This window comes from Eptesicus fuscus, chromosome 7 (assembly GCF_027574615.1).
Source record: "Eptesicus fuscus isolate TK198812 chromosome 7, DD_ASM_mEF_20220401, whole genome shotgun sequence".
In the NCBI taxonomy this organism is placed as follows: Eukaryota; Metazoa; Chordata; class Mammalia; order Chiroptera; family Vespertilionidae; genus Eptesicus; species Eptesicus fuscus.
In genome coordinates this window covers 56,045,534-56,063,674 of record NC_072479.1, presented here as the reverse complement: position 1 = coordinate 56,063,674, position 18,141 = coordinate 56,045,534, and positions in this window count along the sequence as shown.

Genomic DNA, 18,141 nt, shown 5'->3' with positions numbered 1-18,141 from the left:
TAATCAGAGCCTAAAATTGATCAAACCAGAAAGTTTCTATACTGCTTTGAAGCCCCAGGCAAATAGGTTGGGGATTTTTCTTGCTGTTCTCCTCCTCTCTCCATAATGAGATGCTTTGTTTTCATGAATCGGCCCTGAGCCAGACTTCTAGACTCTGTGACAGGACATTTCAACCCTCCCTCTGCCTCCAGGCAGGACTGAACTTAACTCATCCTGGACTGAAGAGTGTCTCCTCTAGACTGTTTCAAGATTTCCTGAATCTTCGGCATCATTTGGTTAAACGTGCACAACTTTTTGCCCTTGTTGTCTAATCTTAATTTCCTATGGCAATTCCAGCCCATTAGTTCTCACTGGGGAAAGGAAGATCCATGTTCCTCTTACATCTTCTCAAATGTTAGTTTAGCCTCATCTCTTCCTTATGCCAAAAGAGTAAAGTTAGTGTTATTTGAAATTCACCTCATAGTTGACCTCAGCTAGTATTATACTGTATATTTCGGTCACTATTGTTATTGTGCCCCAAACCCAACATATCTCATCCTTTCTTTAGACTGAGACTCAAATATCAGTTTTCTCCATCTGAGATGCCTATTCCTCTCATCAGTCCAACCTTCCATTCCTTCTGAATCCTGTTCCATCTCTCAATCTAGATGCCTCTCTCTCTCTCTCTCTCTCTTTCTCCATTCTCTCTGTATCCTCAATCATTCCAATTCCCCTAGCAATGTAAAGAACTTCACTCATGTGGCCTGAAGTTCTGCTCTTGCCTCCAAATATGAAGTCCTGATTAAGAAAAGGCCTGAGGAACATACAGGGAACCAGCAGCTAGACAGGTGTGTAACAACATGGAAGTCAAGAGCCCCAGGGCTCTAGTGTGGGTCTGTAACTTTGGGCAATTCATAACATCTCTGGCCTTTCAGTTTAATTATTTGGACAAGAAAGCATGAAATCAGGGCCTCTCTAAGAATTCTTCAAATCTGAAAAATGTTATGAATTTGTGTTTTCCTTTCTTTCTTGGTTTCTTCAAAATCATGGACAGAACTCTACAAGCAAGGAAATCACAGAATAGGAGAGGAAGAATGAATTAAAAGACATAATAAGAACTCACAGAGGAAGGACCATGTGAAGACACAGGGAGAAGCTGGCCACCTACAAGCTAAGGATTGGGGCCTCAGAAGAAACCAAACATTCCAACACCTTAATCTTGGACTTCTAGCCTCCAAAACTGTGAGAGGTAAATTTCTGCTTATGCCACAAAAAGGACATAAATGATAGAAAAAAGGCATTTTAATGTATAGGTGGTACTGGTAGTAATGATTGGTAATTTGTAGTGAATAAGAGAGGAGGGGTAAAGGCTCCTGCACCTCTTACCCTTTTATGATCTTACAAAAATGTCTGTAATACATTTTAGAGGGTAGGAAGTTGGCTATGCTTATGTCTTACATCGCCTGCACAGTGGCCTAATATCCTAGACATATGCTTACTCTACTGTGGAAAGCCTGGCCCACCATCACTAAAGTCACTGAAGAAAGACACTATATTAAGTTCTGACTCGTTTCTTTCTTAGAAATTGCCAAATACTACGTGGGTAAAAAAGAAAACGATTTCTATCTGGAACCAAAAGAATCTTTATTTTCTAAATGGAACTCGAGTTTCTTCTATGATATATTGGTCATTATGCTTCATAACAATCCTTGTAAAATAAAAGGCCATAAAACCCTGTAATTTATAAGGTTATGTGGCTGAGGGAGAGAGAACAATTCATGTGATTATTACTGTGGATTAGAAGAGAGTTAGAGAAATGTCATGCTGACCATGCCACTTAACCTAAGCAGGGACAGACTCACATTAGTTTACTAGTAAGCAACTAGACTAATTAGATTTTTTTTTAAAAGGGGAGTCCCTGAAGAGCTATCAGAGAGAGAGGTGGAAAAGGCTAATATTTATTAAATACCTACCCTATGCTAGGTATTGTGAGACGCTTTATATACCATACTAGAGGCCCGGTGCATGAAATTCATGCACGGGGGGGGGGGGGGAGGGGGAAGGGAGTCCCCTCAGCCCAGCCTGCACCCTCTCCAATCTGGGACCCCTTGGGGGATGTCCGACTACTGGCAGTCGGACATCCCTCTCACAATCCTGGATCGCTGGCTCCTAATCGCTCACTGCCTGCCTGCCTGGTTGCCCCTAACTGCCGCCCCCTCGCCGGCCTGATCACCCCTCACTGCCTCTGCGTGCCGACCTGATCGCCTCTAACTGCCCCCCTGCCAGCCCGGTTGCCCCTATCTGCCCCCTGCTGCTGACCAGGTTGCCCCCAATTGCCCCCTCCCTGCCAGCCTGGTTGCTCCTAACTGCCCCCTCGCACCAGCCTGGTCACCCCTTACTGCCCCCCTCTGCCGGCCTGGTCACTCCTAACTGCGCCCCCCTGCCAGCCTGGTCATCCCCAACTGCCCCCCTGCTGGCCTAGTCGCCCCTCACTGTCCCCCCTGCCAGCCTGGTTGCCCCCAACTGCACCCTCCCTGCTGGCCTGGTCGCCCCTAATTGCCCCCCCCCCCCGCCACCGGCCTGGTCACCTCTTACTGCCCCTCCTGCTGGCCTGGTCGCCCCCAACTGCCCCCCCCCTTGCTGGCCTGGTTGCCCCTCACAGCCCCCCCGCCGACCTGGTCGCCTCACGCAGCCTGCTGTTCAGTTGTTTGGTTGTCCCTCACTAACCCCCCTGCCGGCCTGGTCGTAGGCAGTCATCTTGTGAGGGCGTGAGGGTTAATTTGCATATTACCTCTTTATTATATAGGATTTGCCTAAATATAAGGTAAAGTTTTATCTTTCCCAAATAATTTCTCAGAAAGGGAAAATTGCCTTATATTTGAATTCTTACATATCATAGAATACTAGAGGCCTGGTGCACGAAATTTGTGCACTGGGGGGAGAGGTGTCCCTCAGCCCAGCCTGCACCGTCTCCAATCTGGGACCCCTCTAGGGATGTCCAACTGCCGGTTTAGGCCCGATCCCACAGGGGATTGGGATCGGGCCTAAACCGGCAGTCGGACATCCCTCTCACAATCTGGAACTGCTGGCTTCCAGCCACTCACCTGCCTGCCTGCCTGATTGCCCCTCACCACTTCTGCCTGCCAGCCTGATCACCCCCTAACCACTCCCCTGCCAGCCTGACCGACGCCTAACTGCTCCCCTGCCGGCCCGATAACCCCCAACTGCCCTCCCCTGCCGGCCTGGTCACCCCCAACTGCCCTCCCTTTCAGGCCTGGTCACCTTCAACTGCTCTCTTCTGCTGGCTTGGTCTCCCCTAACTGCCCATCCCTGCTGGCCTGATCACCCACAACTGCCCTCCCCTGCCGGCCATCTTGTGGAGGCCATCTTGTGACCACATGGGGGCGGTCATCTTGTGTGAGGGTGTGACAGTCAATTTGCATATTACCTCTTTATTATATAGGATGTTTGTTCTCAATCACTTGATTTTTAAAAATTAGGTTCTTTTTGGGGAAGACACATTAGCCAGCAAAAGCAACAAACCAACTAATAACCCCCACCCACAAATAAAAAAACAAAACAATGCTAGTTTGGATTGTTTATAGAGACTATTTGATGGAATCTGTTTTTGTTTTGTTTTTTAGACACTAAAAACTAAAACCACTTCAGTTTCTGGGAACATGATAGGCTAGGTTATTTTAATCGACTTCCTGCTATTTAAATGTACAACTAAAAATGCTATGTAAAATATTTAAAACATCTTAAAAGCATCAAAGAGCTGACAAGATAGTAAGGGAATACTAGGTCAAATCTAATGAAAAGTGAAAGCTCAAAGTGTAAGTGGAACAGAGAGGCCCCTTTAGACCAGAAGGTATTAGCTGATAAAAGCAAGCTTGAACTTTGGTTTTGATGGGTGGTCTCAGAAATTAAAACTCAGGGCTGGCTCAAAATGGGGAGTCTAATAGAAGACACTCTCTGCATTAAACTGAAGACTCAAAGGGTTACACCCTTAGGGTATGGGTAAAACAGAGGTACACCTAACCCTTCTGCCACCTTTGTAAGTCTTCTTAAGGATTGCAAGAGACTTTCCTTGGTGCTAAGCAGAGCCAGGGGAAAAATTATAAGCCAGGCTGATTTGTTGCCCAAATGTACATTACCTAGGCAAAGGGAAACCTCAAACCTTAAATTTAGTTTAAAATGATTCCAGCCCTAGCTGCTTTGGCTCAGTGGATAGAGCATTGGCCTGTGGACTAAAGGGTCCTGGGTTCGATTCCAGTTAAGAGCACATGCCCAGGTTGTGGGCTCAATCCCAAGTAGGGGGCATGCAGAAGGCAGCCGATTAATGATTCTCTCTCATCATTGATGTTCCTATCTCTCTCTCCCTCTCCCTTCCTCTCTGAAATCAATAAAAAAAATTTTAATAAATAAAATAAAATAAAATGATTCCAGACAAGTATTTCTTCTAGGCACCTGGAAAAGGCAAATACAAATTCTCCCTCATTGAAGGCCCCTACATCCTAAGCTTTAAAAATCCTCTCAAGTAATTCTTTTAATGCAGTGAATTAACAAGCACACAGGGAGAGAAGGTGCCATACATGAGAATCAGGAGAGAGAGAGAGAGAGAGAGAGAGAGAGAGAGAGAGAGAGGAGAAACAGACTCACAATGACTTTGGACATCAAACTTATCAGGTATATATTATATAACAAGCTTGAAATGGTTCTAGGGAACAAGAAAATATGAAAAGTGACCTAGTGGATTTGAAATAGAACCAAATAGAATGAATCTAACAGCAGATTGGATCTAGTTGAAGAGAGAATTAATAAACTAGAAGGCAAGTCAGAAGAATTACAGAAGGCAGCAGAGAGACAAAAATGTAAAAATATGCAAGAGGTTTGGGAGATAGGGGAGACAGATCAAGAAGACCTATCATACATTAATTAAAGTTTAAAAACAAAAGGAGAGAACGAATAGGGCAGAGACAGTATTTGAAGAGATAATGACACAATTGTCTAAAACTGACTAAATTTACTAAGAAGCCTAGTAAACCCCAAGAAAGAGAAAAAGAAGTTCACACCTAACATGTGTTAATGAAACTACAGAACATGAAAAGTGAAGAAAAAAAGAAAATAAGGAGCCAGGTAAAAGATCTGCTTCTGACCACAAAGAAGTAACTGATATGGAACTTGTTCTCTCACTGTGAAGAACTAGAAAATATATGTGAAAAACTGTTTTGAGACATTGGGATAAGAAGAAATGCAGCCCTAGACATTTTTGCTCAGTGGGTAGAGTACCAGCCTGTAGACTGAAGGGTCCTAGGTTTGATTCCGGTCAAGGGCACATGCCTGGGTTGCAGGCTTGATCCCTAGTTGTGGGCGTGCAGGAGGCAGCCAATCAATGATTCTTTCTCATCATTGATGTTTCTATCTTTATCTCCCTCTCCCTTCCTTTCTGAAATCAATAAAATAAAATAAAAAAAGAAAGAAAAAGAAAGAAGAAGAAGCAAGGCAGACCATGATCCCTGAGAGATAGGAAACAAACAAGGTGAAACCTATAGTCACTCTGGGTTCCAACCTGGGGGCATTTTCAAACAGTGGCAGCAGGGATAGGGGGCATCAAGCAGAATATGATGGTCATCCTACAGTGAGGAGATAGAAATTGGAGTTCAGGGAAACTGAGGCAGCAAGAACTGGTGGGTTAGAATACTTGAGAGGAGTGAGAAAGAGTTTTGGAAGTCACATACAGTCTCTTGAAATCTTTGGCTGAACATTAATGTGTGCATGAGTAGGGTAAAATTCCATGATGCTGAGAAAAGAACAACAACAGGTAAGTGTAAGTTGAACAGTTCTTAGAGTTTAGGCAGGGCTGGGAAATATTCAAATTCCATCCACCCAGAGTAGAGATATCATTGAACAACATCTAGATAACCAGTTGAGACTTCAGAACAGTGATGCCTTAGTATGAAGGTTAAAGTAGCCCTTACTCATCCCTAACAAAGCTTTAAAACAAGCCTCAGAGAAGTAAAGTTTGTCTTCAAATAACTTAATGTTTGTCAAAACAAACTTCAACACTTTTTAAAAGAGAAAAAAATATAAATACTCAGCAATGTAGCATTCAAAATATCAGTTTAAAAAAAATTACTAGACACACCAGAAGGCAGCAAACTTTGATCCATAAATAGAAGGAAAATCAGTCATAGAAACAGACATAAAAAAAGACAAAGATAATGTAATTAGTATACGAAGACCTTAAGATAGCAATTAAAGTATGCACAAGGATTTAAAAGAAGACATGAGCCTAAAGAAGACAGAAGTAAAAGATACTTTTTAAACTGTGATTTCTCTAAGTGAAAAATGGAATAGCATTAATGGAAATTTTACTGGATGGACTTAAAAGCAATTAGACACTGCTGAAGAAAAGATCAGTAAGCTTAAAAGCATGGAAACATACAAACCAAAGCACACAGAGAAAAATATACTAAAAACCAAAAAGAATGAATCTCACTGACCTATGGGGCAATATCAAGTAGTTTAAAATCCATGCAATGACACTGAAAAAAATACTTGAAGATATAGTGGTCAGTTTCTCCCTACTTTGATAGAAACTATAAACCTACAAATTCAAGAAGCTCAATGAACTTCAAAAAGACAACTGCATCAAAGCACATCAGAATCAAATTGATAAAAATGTAAAAGTAGCCAGATATCCTATATAATAAAGAGGTAATATGCAAATTGATTATCACACCCTCACACAAGATGGCTGCCCTCATGTGGTCACAAGATGGCCGCCACAAGATGGCCCGCAGGGGAGGGCAGTTGTGGGTGACCAGGCCTGCATGGGAGGGCAGTTGGGGGGGACCAGGCCTGCAGGGGAGGGCAGTTAGGGGCAACCTGGCTGGCAGGGGAGGGCAGTTGGGGGCAACTGAGCTGGCAGGGGAGGGCAGTTGGGGGGTGACTGGGCCTTCAGGGGAGGGAGGGTAATTGGGAGGGGGGACCAGGCCTGCAGGGGAGGGCAGTTAGGGGCAACCAGGCCAGCAGAGGAGGGCAGTTAGGGGTGACCAGGCTGGCAGGGGAGGGCTGTTGGGGTGATCGGGATGGCAGGGGAGGGCAGTTGGTGGTGAATGGGCCAGCAGGGGAGGGCAGTTGGGAGCGATCGGGCCGGCATGGGAAGGCAGTTGGGGGTGACTGGGCCAGCAGGGTAGGGCAGTTGGGGGCAATCAGGCTGGCAAGGGAGCAGTTAGGCGTCAATCAGGCTGGCAGGGGAGTGGTTAGGGGGTGATCAGGCTGGCAGGCAGAAGTGGTGAGGGGCAATCAGGCAGGCAGGCAGGTGAGCGGCTGGGAGCCAGCAGTACCGAATTGTGAGAAGGATGTCCCAGATTGGAGTGGGTGCAGGCTGGGCTGAGGGATACTCCCCAGTGCACTAATTTTGTGCACTGGGCCTCTAGTCTATAATAATAAAAGCATAATATGTAAATCGACCGAATGGCTGAACAGCAGAATGACTGGACAACCACGCTATGACACCCACTGGCGCCAGGCTAGCCAAGGCAGGGCAATCAATTGGGTGGCTCCACGATAGCCCCAAAGAGGGAGGCCCAGGCCACCAATCGGTGGGCTGCAGTGGGTGGACAGGGTCTCACTCTGCAGGGGCGATCCATAACAGAGCCCCAGCTGGGTGGGCAGGGACTACTTCTTTGGGGCTATAGATCGCGGGGCTCCCAGACTGTGAGAGGGCGCAGGCTGGGCTGAGGGACCCCCCTCTCCCCAAGTGCATGAATTTCATGCACTGGGCCTCTAGTCCTATCTAATAAAGAGGGAATATGCTAATTGACTATCATGCCCTCACAAAGATGACGGCACCCATAGCCAATAAGGAGGTAATATGCTAATTGACTGCCATGCCCTCAAAGATGGCGGTGCCACAGCCACAAGATGTCGGCACCCAGTCCCCTCAGCCCCGCCGGGGTGGCAGGGGTGTGGCATGGCCGGGCCTGCCCCCAGGCGGGTCCGGCTGCTTCACGTGCCTGCCTCCAGAGTCCCCCAGTCCCCTAAGCCTCCCAGCCGCCCAGGGCCAGCCTGAGGTGCAGGCAAGCCTCAGATGTCAGCTGCCCAGCTGCCTAGGGCCGGCCCGAGGTGCAGGCAAGCCTCGGATGGCTGCTGCCCAGCCGTTTAGGGCTGCCCGAGGCTCCAGTAACCAGGGCCGGCCGAGGCTTGTGCTGCCAGCAGTGGCAGCAGCAGAGGTGTGATGGGGGCATCGCCTTCCCCTGATTGCCGGGTTGCCTCCCGCCCCTGAGGGCTCCCAGACTGTGAGAGGCGGCAGGCCAGGCTGAGGGACCCCCCGCTCCAGTGCATGAATTTTCATGTACCAGGCTTCTAGTATTAAAATAAGGAGAAAACATAATAAAAGACATATTAAAATAAGGAAGCATAGATACATATTATTAAAGATGTTTTGCCAGAAACAATGCAAGCCAGGAGACATTTTTAAAATGTTAAAAGTATGTAACAACATAGAATTCTATATCCATTTTGAAAATGTTTTTCAAAATGAAGGTGTAATAAAACCTTTTTTTCTTTAGACAAACAGAAGCTGAATGAATTCTGAGTGTTGAAGGAAATTTGTCAGGCTGATGGAAAATGATAGTTGATGGAAAGGTTTATATAAATCTAAGAAATGGCAAATATGTAGGTAAATATTAAGACTTTTTTTGTTTTAAATTTTTCTTTAAAAGATAACTGGCTGGCCCAGCCAGCATGGCTCAGTGGTTGAGCATCGACCTGTGAACCACGAGGTCAGGGTTCGATTCCCTGTCAGGGCACATGCCCAGGTTGCAAGCTCAGTCCCCAGTGAGAGGCAGGCAGAAGGCAGCCCATCAATGATTCTCTCTCATCATTGATGTTTCTATCACTTTCTCTCTCTCCCTTCCTCTGTGAAATCAATAAAAAAATATATTAAAAAAAGATAACTGGTTGTTTAAGCAAAAATAATAACAATGTATTGTGGGCTTATAACACACATAGAAGTAAAATGTATAAAACAATAGCACCAAGTTAATGGAAGTAAACTGTTGTAAAGTTCTTACATTATATATAAAATGGTGTAATATTATTTGAATATAAATTTTGATAGTTAAAGATGAATATTGTAAAAATCCTTGAGCAACCAATAAAATAATAAAATGGAAAAGCATAACTATTAAGCCAACAGTGAAGATAAAAATGGAATCCTAAAACTTAATTAATTTAAAAGAGAAAACAAAGAACAGATGGGAAGAATAGACTTAATCTCGATTATATTGATAATTACATTAACTATAATGGTCTAAATAACCTAATTAAAAGGTTGCAGTTAGAATGAAAAAAATCATGACAAAACAATATGTCTTCTATCAGAAATGCATTTTAAGTATAGAAACACAGATAGATTGAAAGTAAAAGGCTGAGAAAAGATGTGGCATGCAAACACATTGCAAGAAGATTGAAGGTACTATATTAATTTCAAGTAGACTTCAGTACAAGTCCAGAGATAAAGAGGGATCCTACCTAATAATAGACAAATATGCAAATTGACCGTACCTTCGCTATGCCCACGATTGGCCAGGAGGCGCGGAGGGGCGGGACTCGGGGTGGCTGGGGTGGCTGATTGGGCCGGCAGGACGCTGAGCTCGCATCGCCAGCGGCGGCGCAAGCTCAGCGTCTGCGCCATGGCTGTGCTGCGGCACAGAAGGGGCCTCTAGGGCAGCGAGCTCACGTCCCGCTGCAGACCATCAAAAGCGTGGGAGCTGGGTGCCTGTCCGCTCCGGCACCAGGCCTTTCAGAAGCCTCCCCCGCGCCGGAGGCTTCTGAAAGGCCTGGTGCACCAGCGGACAGGCATCCAGCTCCCCCGCAATCAAAAGCGAAAGCGGAGGGGCTGGGTGCCTGTCCGCTCCGGCACCAGGATGGCAGGTTAGGCCTAGGGGACCCTACACGTGCATGATTTAATCATGCACTGGGCCTCTAGTATTTCATAATAATAGATGGTTCAGATCATCAAGAGGCTATTATAATAATAATAAATAAGTAGTTGGCAAATTATAGAGCATCAAAATATATGAAGCAAAACCACCATAACTATAAGGAAAAATAGACAAATCTTCAATTACAACTGAAGATTTTAACTATTGTCTCTCAAGAACTGATAGAACAAATGGTCAGACTATTGGTAAGGAGATAGAAGGCTTGAATAACATTACTAACTAATTTGACCTAGTTTTCCTTTATAGAATATTGCCACCAGTGACTGCAGAATATATATTATTTTCAAGTACACATGGAATATTCATCAAGATAGACCATTTGCTGGGCCATAAGACAAGTCTTACTAAATTTAAAAGGACTGAATTCATACAGCATATGCTCTCTGACCACTACAGCCATCACCAAAGAATTAGATTAAAAACCTAACAGAAAGCGAGTTTTACATGGAGTTTAGAAAAACCAAAGTTTAACTCATTAGCTAGGTAATATTGGGCAAAATGCCTAATCTTTCTAAATACCAGTTAACTCTTTTATAAAATGTAAATAATAATAGTACCTGCCATAAGATTTTTTAAATGTTAATAGAGATGAGATGTGCAAAAAGTTCAGCACAATGCCTGGCACATAATAAATATTCAAGAAATCTTAACTATAATTATTTTTAAAGGAGAGGAATTTGAGTTACTGGAGAGGAGGCAAACATTTTTTATATGAAGGCTTGAAGCTTTGCATGAGTATGTCATGTATGAAAGAGAAGAAGCAGAGAACTTGAACCAGAGAGGAGATTCCATTTAGAAAGCCATTAGATGGAGGGGAGGTTGAGAGGCGGGGGGAGGGGGGAAGCAGCACAAGAGGTTAGTTAAGGCCAAACTGAGGAGCTTTGATTTGATACGATGAACAGCAGTAGCTATTGCATAACATGTGGACTCCATGAAAACAGCTTTTATGAATTGTTGATTTATCAGTGACTACTTGCTTTAAAGAAGGGAAAGACTAGATGCATGAAAGCTGGATATAAGTCTGTTGAGATGATCCAGACATAACCAATGTGGTTCTAGACCAGGTTAGGACTATACAAATGGTAAGAAGTTATGCCAAACTCCATTGCTGGGCCATGCCAGGCCAGATCCATGTCTTGCCCTGCCTTCTGGCTGAAGTCCAGGAGATTGATTACAGCTAAACAAGGTCCCTCATGTCGCTTGTGGGCACACACAGACTGGCCTCATCTCACACTTACATTGTCCATCTTTTGTCTCACACCTTGGGGCTTACCTGTGCCGTTGATACTTAAGAAGGTTCTGCACAGCAATACGCATAGGAGACCCAGAAGTGTAGGATAGTTAACACCTCAAGGGATAACACTTGAATAATGGGAGCTAGTAGTTAAATCGTCCTCCTTCCTTCCCCTATACTGAGGGTTTGGGGATGCAGTGCTTCACATGGACCATCTGAAAACATCCTTTCATGTTTCATGTGAAGCAACCAACTTTTCCAGAAGCAGTGACCAGCTATGCAATACATTCCTTCTTATTTTCTCTTTCTTTTTCCTTGCTTTGCTCTTTCCTATCCTTCAGTCTTGCTTCTCGGGGACTGCATTCTTCAATAAAGTGTTATCACATGAACATCTGCTTCAGGCTCCGATTTCTACAGCAAAGAAGAGAAAAGAGTAATAAGATAGAGGAATGAGAAGGCTTTGGTAATGGCTTGACTGTGTATGCCAAAGATTTGGGCAAATTTAGAAGTTAGCTGCAAGTTAGTGGACCTGGGGACCTGGGGACCTGGGGACCTGGGGAGGGAGGTGGGTAAAGGTGCTCTTCCTGGAGCAAGGAAATGGGGACTAAAAGTCCACTCCAGAGCTCCTTAAGGTGTGGGGGCTCAAGTGTCTGTATCACAAATACATGATTAGAAAGTCTCTGGTTTCCTGGGTCACAGTCCTCTCCCTGTATACTCTTATCACTATTTTGATATGTATGCATTTTCAGTGGGGTTGGATCAAGCTAGGTTTGGCTTTTAATCCATTTTATGGCATACATTTTAGTAAAAAGGAATGCAATCATGATGACAGACTTATGAAATCATCTTCCCTACCTTCAGTTTAACATATAGTTGAACAACTTAAAAACCTAACCAGTAGACGCATTTCTGCCCCACACAAGGCTGCACTGCACGAAACACGGGTTTTTCCTGAAAACCATCTTTGAAGAGCTCACTTTCCTGCAGACACACCAGTTCCATTTTTAAAAAGAAAAAAAAAACAGAGCACGCTGAAGCAACAAAGTCTTTTGTCGAAACTGGGCTATGCTGGGTCCAAAGAAACATCAAACAAATAAGGATTGGTGTTGTGAGGTAGGAGGTTTCTCTGGAAGGGCATTCAAATATCTTTTTTCCAGGTATTAGCCCCTGGAGGTATCAAAAGGGGAATAAAAAACGGACATTAGACCTCGGGCTTATCCTCTTAGGATATGCAATGTGGTAGGAGGGACAGACCTCCTACATGGGAATGAAATAGTAAACCAGGATACATACACAGAGCCAGCAAGTCTAATACAGACTGAAATATCCAGTCTTCCCCCAAATAGCTCGAATGTAATGTGCTCTAAAGCACAACTCATCTACTGCCTCTCAACCTGCTCTTTCTTTTGTAGTCCCTATTTCAGTTGGGGACACTCAGCTGCCTGTGCCAGAAACTTGGTCATCACTCTTGACTTTTTCTTCTCCTTCCACCTCCCTCTCCACTATTATTTAAATTACCAAATCCTGTTGGTTTTAACTCTTAAATATTTCTCAAATCTATCTCTAGGGGAGGCAGCCTGTATTGATAGGAATCTAGGCTAACAGTTTTCTAGCTTGGAGATCCCTACGGTGAGGAGTCCTTTCAGACTCACATTCCTTCTCTAGGTGAGTGACATACAGTAATTTTCAAATTTAACAAAACTGGGAGCTTGTCGGCACTCCTCTATCCACAGGAAACTTTCATTGGCTCTTGAAGATGGCTGTGTATGTCAAACCAAATGGCAGAGAGAAAAGGTGGTTGAGGGATCCGAGGGACCCTCCGTGATATCCACATGGCCACATCGTATTGCGAATTAAGTTCTCCAGGTCTTGGTGCTGCATGTGCCCGTCTCAAGACGGTCAGCTGCCAGGGTTTGGGGAAGCACAGAATTGGATGGATGCGTTTGATTATTCAAATAAAGTAGCTTGACACTTAAATTACCTGAATAATTGCCACCTTGTGGTCTAGGGCAGCGATTTTCAAGCGGTGTGCCTCAAGAAATTTTCAAACATGCAATACCTGACTATTTAGTCAGGAGCACTGACTTATTTTCCCTTAAACTGGCAAGTTAAAAAAAAAATGACAGCAGCCAACACAACAATAACCATCTGGTGTAAATGAATAAAAAGGTTACCTATTTTTTTGTCAGATCGGCAAAAAATTTAACAGATTTTTTTTGGTGTGCTGCAGAATTTTAGTAATTAGCTTTTGTGTGCCTTGAGATGAAAAAGGTTGGAAGTCGCTGGTGTAGGGCAACCTGACCCCCATACTGCTGGAGCCACAGGAGATATGAGAGTCATAATTGTCTGTGAGCAACTGAATGGGGCGTCTGAGGTGGTGTCTGCAGCGTAGGCAATGAACAGACTGTTCAAAGTGGCAAATGAGTAATGTGTTCATTGTGGCAGGCAAAATATCAAACCGTGTTGGGAGTGAGTCAGGGGACAAATTTGGCTGATCTCTGGCAATTTTCTTATTCTATTTTTTTTTTTAACGTGGGTTGATTCATTCCCAAGTAACTCTTTTTAACATACACTTACCCCAGCATTTCCAATAATTAAATTTCCATCCTTCAGGAAGCAATCCTTGGTTCTCCTCACCCAATATTGGTTTCTTGTTTATTCATAGCACCAAGGGACTCAGTCTGTACTATATTTGCTTGCACTTATTTATATGTTGCTTTGTGTTTTTAAGCTATTTTTCTGTGTGTGTGCTGTGTTCCCTTAAAGTGGATTTATGTTCTTTCAAGAAAGTCTCTTTAGTAGCCATTTTCCCTTTTCCTTTCACTTGCATTTTATAATTCTGTTCATTTGGTATTATCTCATCAAACTCTCCATGTAATTTCTTATAACTTTATCTACACATTACTCTTTCTGCTATTGACTAGAAGTCTGAAAGCAGTGCTACATTTGCAGTTAGGATATAGCACATGTGCTAGTAGGTTTTGCTTTACAGATGATCTGCTTTAAGACAACATCTTTAGGAAATCTTTGCATCTTAAAGCCCGGGTTCCTTGTGCATCCTCTGAGTCATTGCCAGTAAGCTGAGCCCGTTCCTGTTCCCTCAAAGCATCGTGGCCTTTGCCCTACTCTGCTTGGAAAATCCTTTCCTCTTCTGCGCGGTGAGGAAGAGCTCCCGCTTCAGAACCTAGCTCGAATAATTCAAAACCTATCTCCTCTCCACCCCATCTGCTCCCACAGTACTTTTTACAAACTGTCACTAAGGCCCATGCCCAGGTTATTCTAGTTGTCTGTTTTCACATTGTTTTTCACCAAAGTACAAACCTCAAGGCCCCAGCTTGTTCATCTTTATAACCACACCACCAAATACTGAATCCTCCACACAGTGGGCGCTTATAAAATATTAGAGAATAAGTATTCAGTGGATAAGTTCTTGCATAGAATGTTTAAAATCCTCTACTCCACCTTCCCATCCCTCCGAGGACCCTGCCTGTATTCATTCTTCCAGATGCATTCTTAAGTATCAGCATCCATCCGGTTCTGGTTTGTCCTTGGCATCATCCCAACTCTCACTTGGCAGGGCCAGAATGAGCCTAAGGGTGGTTTAAAATAATTTTACACTTATGTTTATTCTAATATTTATTTCAAATTTATCTCACATCTACTGTGTGCTAGGTACTCTTTGTTCTAGGTGCTGAGGATACATCAGTTGACAAGACAGTCAAAACCCCTGCCCCCATGAACCTTGCATTTTAGTGGTTTACACTGAAGATTAGACTGTGAAACGGATTGAGAATGAAAAAGTGAGATTTTTGCCCATGTTGTATGATAAATTCAATTCAGATATATATGGCTTTGTTTTTCCACTTTCATTTAGTAATTGAGTTCTAACTGCATGTAGCTTTCTGTCATCATATTTCCCAGTGACAGACACCAACATATACAATATACACACCTATCCCTAGCACCCATGCCATGCTAAATATACACCGGCACCTATACATTACACTTCCAAAGTTGTCCAATGTATAAACTCACTAATCATACATATTCCCAAATATCAAACCTTCCAAGGTGATAATTATACTGCCTTCCCCTTCACAAATACATATCCGTTCAGATGCTCTCTGTCCAATCTCCATTCTTCTTTCTCTAGCAAGGATGGTCAGGAGCAGAATTTCTTTGAAAACTATCATGTATTCATATTGGACCAATTTTAGAGATGAACTTAGCAAGCCCTGGATGAAAGTACCTTTTTTTTTTCTTTTTAATCCTCAGTCAAGGATATTGTTATTGATTTTCAAGAGAGGAGAAGGGAGAGAGAGAGAAACATCAATGTGAGAGAGAGCATTGACTGGTTGCCTTCCATATGCACCACAACCAGGAATCAAACCAGCAACCTAGGTATGTACCCTGACCAGGAATTCAACCCACAACCTTTTGGTATATGGGACATGCTCCAACTGAGCCACACTGGCCAGGGCAAAAGTACCTTTTTTTAAATTGCCAGTACTTGTTCTCCATTCGCCTGGGCAAAGCAGGCCTGAAAGGCTAATTTGAGGCTGGAGACCATTTAACGCAGCACAGCATTCCTAGGGAGAAAGGGTGAGGGATCTCTACTGGGGAAGGACATGGAAAGAGAACAGATTAGGGAAAAGACAGCCATTCTGTGCAAGGTGCAACAGTCCTCCTTTAGGTGCTCTTTGTCATTTTCCCTGCCCTTCAGACATTGCTGCAAATCCTGAATTTTTAAAGATCAATGTGTTTACTCTTTTGTCTCCAAGCAGAACCCTGATCTGTAATGGGATGCAATGTATGTCATGTGAAGGGAGAGGAGAACGAGAACTATACTCAAAAGACCATCCTCAATAGGCCAGGCTTTTTATTTTATTAAAACTTGAAAACAATCCAAATGGTAGCCCGGCTGGGATTGGCTCAGTGGTTGAGCATCAACCTATAAACCAGGAGGTCACGGTTTGATTCCTGGTCAGGGCACATGCCTGGGTTGTGGTCTTGATCACCAGAGTGGAGCTTACAGGAGACAGCCGCTCAATGATTCTCTCATCATGGATGTTTCTGTCTCTCTCTCTCCCTTTCCCTTCCTCTCTGAAATCAATTGAACAAATATATTAAGAAAACAAATTTATTTAAAAAAATTAAAACAATCCAAATGGTAGATAGTACTTATCTCCATTTTGTAAATATGGAAATCAAGGCTCAAAGATATTAATAGTGGTGTTGTGATTTAAACTCAGGCTTGACTGACTCCTAGCTTATGATCTTCTTCTCACCTAAGATTGACCCACCATCAGGGGGTGGGGGGATGGGTTCAGCAGTGAAGGGGTATTTTTCTGCATGAGTGACAAGGGTTATGGAGATAACCCTTCATGAAACAAAGACACTGACCTGGAATAAAAGGGGTCTGTACATACTGGCAGCTGGTAAAACACTTCCATACAGATTCTAATGATAACATATAATTCTAAATGTTTACAATTTCTAAGTGTTTTCCATCCCTTTGATCTCCATACCAAGTGCTCTGAAGGATGTAGTCAATACTCATTTTACATTTAAGAAAACTGAGCAGGAGCCAAAAGAGGATTAATATTTACTGAAGAAATGATCTCTCTCTCTCTCTCTCTCTCTCTCTCTTTCTCTCTCTCTCTACTGGGGGCCTCTCATGGGGCTATGCATTTTCTCACATATCATCTTTGTGAAACATTATAATTTTATTTTAACCATATGATAAAACATTACATTTCGCACTTTTTTCTAACAAGCTCAATGAATTGACTTCTCAGTCATCTTGATGGGTGGGCATAGTAAAGACCACCTTAAAGGCTGCCAGACAGGGGGATTGGTTCACTCAGGAACGTCTCCTCTGTCTGACTATCCCTTCTTCTGTAGCTTCATTCTATTTCCTTGTGGTTTTCATTTCTTCAGAAAGAATGAAGAATAGCTACGGGTGGTCCTGTGAATAATAAGTCTTCAGATATTTGAAGTTCACTATGTGTGGAAGATGGTTATCTCCCAGTCCCCATCATTTCATATTAGAGTGGACTTAGCACTAAGTGTTCCTCAGTTAGAGGCTCAGAGTCATAATGTGAGTCCACTCTTTTTCATTCTCTGGACCTGAAGACATATTTCAAATGGGTCAAATAGCCTTGCATAAAGCTACTGGCCTGCCCATCCCTGTTGAATGTGGATTTGAATAGAGAGCCAGGGAGAATAGAAGGCTTGTGACCTAGTTTTTACCATCCTTACATCACTCCTTTCTGCCTTTCATCTCCTAGGCTTCTTCCCCAGACTTAGGACCCTTTCCTTCTTTCTTTTTTTTTAATTTATTTTTTCCCAATTTTTTTATTAAGGTATTATATGTGTACATATCTTACCATTGAGGACCCTTTCCTTGATTCTTTCTACAGATCTAAGTTCACTCCTATTTCACCACCCTTTCCTGCTGCTCCTTGCAAAACATACACACACAGGCACACACAGGAATCTCATGCATATCCCTTCACTTTAATCCTTTATTCCCTGACTTAGTTTCTCTCTAGTTTATTCACATCTTTTTAGCACTTCCCTCTGGAGTTCACTACAGGGCCCTCTATTTTGTCCTTGTATGTATGTGCCTTGGTCCCTGTGTCATGAGTTCTATCCCATATTCTCCACAAGACTGGACTTCCCCTGTGGGAAGGGACTTCATCTTCTGCCTCTGGAGTTTCCCTCTACTCCCTGAATGTAAGACAGTCATCTCAGAAGTGATTGACCTACACATCATCTGATAATTCTCCAAGTTAGTGGATTATTTCTTAAGTTCCTATTTAAAGTCTTGCTTTAATTTTGGATATGAATCCAGAGTTTGTCAAGAACAAATTTTTCTTGCTTATGACATTAATTCGGGGTGACGGGAAG